The sequence below is a fragment of the Oreochromis niloticus genome, unplaced genomic scaffold (genome assembly GCF_001858045.2).
Source record: "Oreochromis niloticus isolate F11D_XX unplaced genomic scaffold, O_niloticus_UMD_NMBU tig00008769_pilon, whole genome shotgun sequence".
In the NCBI taxonomy this organism is placed as follows: domain Eukaryota; kingdom Metazoa; phylum Chordata; class Actinopteri; order Cichliformes; family Cichlidae; genus Oreochromis; species Oreochromis niloticus.
In genome coordinates this window covers 27501-33853 of record NW_020329422.1, presented here as the reverse complement: position 1 = coordinate 33853, position 6353 = coordinate 27501, and the positions used below count along the sequence as shown (strand labels likewise).

General features: G+C 59.6%; 1 pseudogene; it reads left to right on the top strand.

The window, feature by feature from the left end:
- The first annotated feature begins 6164 nt into the window (after positions 1-6164).
- Positions 6165-6307, top strand: LOC112845889 (uncharacterized; annotated as a pseudogene).
- Positions 6308-6353: the final 46 nt, after the last annotated feature.

Sequence of the window (6353 nt, the reverse complement as noted above, 5' to 3'; positions counted from 1 at the left end):
GAGCAACATGCACCTTTTTCAGCCGTAAGGGAGACAGGAAGATGTGATGGTGGTCCCCGGGCCCCTGGAAGTGGGGGAGTCAGCAATTAGCTAGCGAGGAGGGTGCGTACAGCGGACGTGGTAAAGTGTTTCTGCACAGTGTACAGGGGCACGTTTGAATTTACTTTATGGAGTACAGGGGCATGAGGATTTGCAGTGGTGTTTTGCTTTGTTGTGGGAGGGGCTTAAGTGGGTCCCGGGGCCTGCTGGAGGTCAAGGTCCATGGTGGAGACGCGGTGCTATGTAACCGCAAGAGAAGAAGCTACTGGGGGACTAGAGCAGGGGAGCATGTGGTTCCCGGGGTCTGCGGAGGTCAAGGTCCATGCTGGATATGCAGTGGAGGGTAACTGCAGAAAAGAGCTACTGGGGACTAGAGCAGGGGAGCAAGTGGTCCGGGGCTGCTGGAGGTCAGGTCCATGCTGGATACGAGTAGCAGCAGGGCCAGTGCACAAAAATGGATCTTTCAGCGCAGGGAGACAGGAGCAAGGTGTGATGTGGGTCCCGGGGCCTGCTGGAGTCAGGTCCATGGTGGAGACGCGGTGCTATGTACCGCAAGAGAAGAAGCTACTGGGGGACTAGAGCGGGAGATGTGGTCCCGGGGTCTGCGGGAGGTCAAGGTCCATGCTGGATATGCAGTGGAGGGTAACTGCAGAAAGAAGCTACTGGGGGACTAGAGCAGGGAGCAAGTGGGTCCCGGGGCTGCTGGAGGTCAAGGTCCATGCTGGATGAGTCCCACCAGGGCCAGTGCACAAAAATGGATCTTTTCCAGCCGCAAGGGAGACAGGAGCAAGGTGTGATGTGGGTCCCCGGGCTGCTGGAGGTCAAGGTCAGGTGGAGACCCGGTGCTATGTAACCACAAGAGAAGAAGCTACTGGGGGACTAGAGAAGGGGCATGTGGGTCCCGGGGCCTGCTGGGGGCAAGGTCCATACTGGATTGTGGCGGAGGGTACTGCAAGAGAAGAAGCTAGTGGGGGACTAGAGCAGGGGCATGTGGTTCCCGGGGTCTGCGGGAGGTCAAGGTCCATGCTGTATATGGTAGCAGCAGGGCACTGCAGCGCAGCACATCTTTTTCGACGTAAGGAGACAGGAGGCCGACTCACTGCTCGGCCAAATGGAGAGAGATATCGCAGGGCCAGTGCAGCGCAGCACATCTTTTCGACCGTAAGGGACAGGAGGCCGACTCACTGCCTCGGCCAAATGGAGAGAGAGTAGCAGCAGGGCCAGTGCACAAAAATGGATCTTTTCCAGCCGCAAGGGAGACAGGAGCAAGGTGTGTGGGTCCGGGGCCCGCTGGAGGTCAGGAGATCAGCATTAGCTAGGTGGTCAGAGTAGCAGCAGGGCCAGTGCAGCGCAGCACATCTTTTTCGACCGTACGGGGACGGGAGGCGACTCACTCCCTCGGCCAAATGGAGAGAGAATTCAGCAGGGCCACCACAGCAGCAGCAGCAGCGCAGCGGCGCAGCGAGCATCTTTCGACCGTAGGGGACGGAGGCGCTCACCCTCGGCCAAATGGAGACACAGCGCAGGGCAGTGGAGCAACTGCCCTTTTTCGCGTAGGGAGCGGAGATGTGATGGTGGTCCCGGGGCCCTGGAGTGGGGGAGTCGCAATTAGCTAGCGAGGAGGGTGCGTACAGCGGACGTGGAGTGTTTCTGGTCCGTGTACAGCATGTGGAAGCTGTCATCCATATGCGGGGGGAGTATTAGCAAGTGCTGCTGGGCAGTGTACCAGGGGCATGGATAAATGTTGTCGTACCATAGGCACGAGGGAGCGTGTTTCAGGGAGATATCGGGGCAGTGTCAGGGGATCCCACGGCATGTGGAAACGTTGTCGTACCATATGCAGGAGGAGTGTGTGTGGCAAAGTGTTTCTGCCAGTGTACCAGGGGCATGTGGAACGTTGTCGTACCTTGCGGGGAGGTGTGTGTGGCAAGTGTTTCTGCCCAGTGTACAGGGATGTGGAACGTTGTCGTCCATATGCCGAGGGGCGTGTTTCGGGGATTCGGGGCGTGTCCAGGGGATGTGGAACGTTGTCGTACATATGCAGGAGGAGTGTGTGTGGCAAGTGTTTCTGCCGTGTACAGGGGCTGTGGAACGTTGTCGTACCATATGCACGGGGAGCGTGTTTCGGGATATCGGGGCAGTGTACAGGGGCATGTAGAAAGTTGTCGTCTATGCAGGAGTGTGTGTGGCAGTGTTTTGCCGTGTACAGGGATGTGGAACGTTGTCGTACATATGCAGGAGGTGTGTGGCAAGTGTTTCTGCCAGTGTACAGGGGCATGTGGAACGTTGTCGTCATATGCAGGAGGGTGTGTGGCAAGTGTTTCTGCCAGTGTACAGGGCACGTTTCATTACTTTCTGAGTCGGGGCACAGGATTTTCCACGTTGTTCTGCTTGTAGTGGGGGGGCTTAAGTGTGGGTCCCGGGGCTGCTGGAGGTCAGGTCCATGGTGGAGACGCGGTGCTATGTACGCAAGAGAAGCTAGTGGGGACTAGAGCAGGGGAGCATGTGGGTCCCGGGGCTGCTGGAGGTCAAGGACCATGCTGGATATGTGGTGGAGCGTACTGCAGGAGAGGAAAGCTACTGGGGACTGGCGCGGAGCAAGTCGGTCCCGGGGCTGTGGAGGGCAGGTCTGTGGATCGAGGGAGGGTACTGCAGAAAGAGTAGTGGTGGACTGGCAGGGGATGTGGGTCCCGGGCTGCGGGAGTGCAGGTCCATGTGGTATGCGTGGAGGGTAACTGCAGAAAGAGCTACTGGGGGATACGCAGGGGGATGTGGGTCCCGGGGCCGCTGGAGGTCAGGGAGATCAGCATTAGCTAGAGGTGGTCAGGTGCGGCAGGGCCGTGCAGCGCAGCGCGCAGCAGCGCACCACTCTTTTTCGACGTAAGGGACAGGAGGCGACTCACTGCCTCGGCAATGGAGAGGATATCGCGGGCGTGCGCAGCAGATCTTTTCGACGTAAAGGGAGGAGGCGATCACTGCTCGGCCAATGGGAGAGAATTCAGCGGGCCAGTGCAGCAGCACATCTTTTTCGACCGTAAGGAGAGGAGGCGATCACTGCCTCGGCAATGGAGAGAGTAGCAGCAGGGCCAGTGACAGCAGCATTTTTTCGACCGTAAGGAGACAGGGGCGATCACTGCTCGGCAATGGAGAGGGGTAGAGCAGGGCCAGTGCACAAATGGATCTTTCCAGCCGCAGGGAGACAGGGCAGGTGTGATGTGGGTCCCGGGGCCGCTGGAGGTCAGGGGATCAGCATTAGCTAGAGGTGGTGAGAGTAGCAGGGGGCAGTGCGCAGCAGCACATCTTTTCACGTGAAGGGAGAGGAGGCGACTCCCCTCGGCTAATGGGACGGACATCAGCAGGGCCGTGCAGCTGCAGCAGCATCTTTTTCAGCCGTAGGGAGACGGAGGCCGTCTACACTCGGCCAGGGCGTTTTTTCTCCTCACGGTTGAGCGTCTAGGGTAGGCTAGCAAGGTGCCTCGTCATTTATGGGGACGGGTGTCTGGCGAGGCGCAGTCAGCAGACCCCGGGCAGCGCTCGGCGGCGCTGGGACGGCCGGGGAGGAGAGGCTGCCAGCAGCTCTTCCAGCTACTGCTGCGCCTTCCCTCCACCGATCGACTGGCAACGTGGCTGCATCGGAGGGCCACGCCGGGCCGGCCTTCGCCGGCGCCTTCGGGCGGTCCGTTCCTCCGGCCGCAGGTCGCTCTAGCGCGGTCGGGGGTCTAGCGCGACGGTCGGAAGGGGTGGTGGTTCCGGACCCGCCCCATCTCCCGCGCTTCCCCCCCCCACAGGCGCGATCGTCGGTAGCGGACCGGACGCCGGTCGTCCGGTGGTCATCCACGGCGGCTCGTCAGAGGTGGTAGGCAACCAGGTTTGCCACCCGCAAGGCGACGGGGCCTGTCGGCAGCGGTTTCTCGACCTACCCCGGTCACATCTGCGTCGGAAGCCTGCCTGGTCCACGGGTCAGTAGCCCGAGCGAGCGAGCGCGCGCTCCGCAGCGCGCGCTGCTGAGGGGTACCTGGTTGATCTGCAGTAGCATTGCTTGTTCAAGATTAGCATGCAGGTCTAAGTACCGCGGCGGTCAGTGAACTGCGATGGTCATTATCAGTTATGGTTCTTTGATCGCTCATCCGTTACTTGGATAACTGTGGCATTCTAGAGCTATAATGCACGAGCGCTGACCTCGGGTATGCGTGCATTTATCGACCAACCATGCGGGGCGTCTCTCGGGGGCCCGGCGCTTTGGTGATCTAGATAATCGAGCGATCGCTGGCCTCGTGGCGGCGACGTTCATTCGAATGTCTGCCTATAACTTTCGATGGTACTTTATGTGCTACCATGGTGACCGGGTACGGGGATCAGGGTTCGATTCCGGAGAGGGAGCTGAGAACGGTACATCCAAGGAGGCGCAGGCGCGCAATTACCACTCCGACTCGGGGAGGTAGTGACGAAATACATCAGGCTCTTTCGAGGCCTGTATTGGATGGTACCTTTAATCCTTTACGAGGATCATTGGAGGGCAGTCTGGTGCCAGCAGCGCGGTATTCCAGCTCATAGGTATTTAAGTTGCTGCAGTTAAAAGTCGTGTTGGATTCGGGATCGAGCTGACGGTCCGCCGCGAGGCGAGCTACGTCTGTCCAGCCCTGCCTTCGGCGCCCTCGATGCTCTTAGCTGAGTGTCCGCGGGGTCCGAGCGTTTACTTTGAAAATTAGAGTGTTCAAGCAGGCCCGGTCGCTGATACCGCGTAGGATATGGATGGACTCGGTTCTATTTTGTGGGTTTTCTCTCTGAATGGGGCCATGTTAGAGGGACGGCGGGGCTTCGTATTGTGCGTAGAGGTGAATTCTTGGACGGGCAGCGGACGAAGCGAAGATTTGCAGATGTTTTCATTATCAGACGAAGTCGGAGGTTCGAGACGATCAGATACGTCGTAGTTCGACCATAACGATGCACTAGCGATCCGGCGGGTTATTCCATGACCGCGGGCGCGTCGGGAACCAAGTCTTTGGGTTCGGGGGGAGTATGGTTGCAAGCTGAACTTAGGAATTGACGGAAGGGCACCAGGAGTGGAGCTGCGGCTTATTTGATCAACGGGAACTCACCGGCCGGACCGGAAGGATTGACAGATTGATGCTCTTTCTCGATTTGTGGGTGGTGGTGCATGGCGTTCTTAGTTGGTGGAGCGATTTGTCTGGTTATTCGATAACGACGGACTCGACATGCTAACTAGTTACTCGACCCGTGCGGTCCGGTCAACTTCTTAGAGGGAAGTGGCGTTCAGCCACGAGATTGAGCATAACGGTCTGTGATGCCTTAGATGTCCGGGCTGCACGCGCGCACACTGAGTGGATCAGCGTGTGTTACCTTCGCGAGAGGCGTGGGTAACCGTTGACCCATCGTGATAGGGATTGGGGATTGCATTATTTCCATGAACGAGGATTCCAGTAGCGCGGGTCATAGCTCGCGTTGATTAGTCCTGCCTTTGTACACCGCCCGTCGCTACTACGATTGGATGGTTTAGTGAGGTCTCGGATCGGCCCGCCGGGGTCGGTCACGGCCTGGCGGAGCGCGAGAGACGATCAACTTGACTATCTAGAGGAGTAAAGTCGTAACAGGTTTCCGTAGGTGAACTGCGGAAGGATCATTACTGGCTACACGAGCGGCCGCTGCGGCGCACCGGTGTTCTCCTCTTTGCCGCGAGGGTCTCCGCACCGTCACGGTGCGGGTCTCCGAGGTTGTCGGCTCGCGCGTCCCCACGGAGCTCGAGCCTTAGTCTGGGCCTGGTCACCGGCGGACGACCGACGGCCCGCCCGCTCTACGCCAAGCGAGCCGCTGCCCGACCGGCTCTCCGAGGGCGACGGAGGAGTCGGGACTGCGGCTCGTTGGAGGCGGGCGCCGGGGTCCCGTCCGGCAACCACGGTCCGGCCGCACGAGACCTCACCGAAGCGCGGGCTGGCGGTTTCGCCTGACCGCTGCCGCGCGCTCGGGTACCACTTCCTCCTCCTGCGGAGGGAGCACGGGGGTTCATGTCTCCTCTCCCTGCCCGGCGGAGGAAGGAGCGCCGGGGGTTTTTTCCTTCCTTTAACCCTTATCCGTTACGATGTGGCACCACGGTAAACAAAACATACGACTCTTAGCGGTGGATCACTCGGCTCGTGCGTCGATGAGACGCAGCTAGCTGCGAGAACTATGTGAATTGCAGGACATTGATCATCGACTTCGACGCACCTTGCGGCCCGGGTTCTCCGGGGCTACGCCTGTCTGAGCGTCGCTTTGCATCAATCGGGACCTCGCGTCTCGCGGCTGGGGCAGTCGCA